This window comes from Elephantulus edwardii, unplaced genomic scaffold, assembly GCF_000299155.1.
Source record: "Elephantulus edwardii isolate Elephantulus edwardi_28Jun2011 unplaced genomic scaffold, EleEdw1.0 scaffold00456, whole genome shotgun sequence".
Lineage (NCBI taxonomy): Eukaryota > Metazoa > Chordata > Mammalia > Macroscelidea > Macroscelididae > Elephantulus > Elephantulus edwardii.
In genome coordinates this window covers 318,547-319,071 of record NW_006400206.1, presented here as the reverse complement: position 1 = coordinate 319,071, position 525 = coordinate 318,547, and positions in this window count along the sequence as shown.

The following is a 525-nucleotide window of genomic DNA, read 5'->3' as shown; positions in this document are numbered from 1 at the left end:
AAACAAGATCCACACCTCACTCCATATACAAAAACCAACTCAAGGTGGATCATGGATGTAGGACTAAAACCAAGAACTCTAAACTTCATTCAAGAAAACCTTGGATTTCTACCAACTTTTACAATCAGAGATCGATCGAACATGCAATCAAGATGCATTGATAAAAGTTGGTGACTGGAACGCAAAAGTTGGAAACAGAGAAGAAGAATCAGTAGTTGGAAAACATGTGCTTAGTGACAGAAATGAATCTGGAGACACAATGACTGAATTTTGTACAATGACTTATTCATTGCAAATACGTTTTATAAGAAACATAAACGCAGGTTATACACATGGATATTACCTGATAGTATGCACAGGAATCAGACCGATCCTGTGGAAAAAACTGCTGGAGAAGCTCAATATCAGCTGTGAAAACTAGGCCAGGAGCTGACTGTGGAACAGACCACCAACTTAAACCGAATCCAAGGAGCTAAAATACGACTTTGATTTCATCCCACCTGAATTTCAGAATCATCTCAGGAA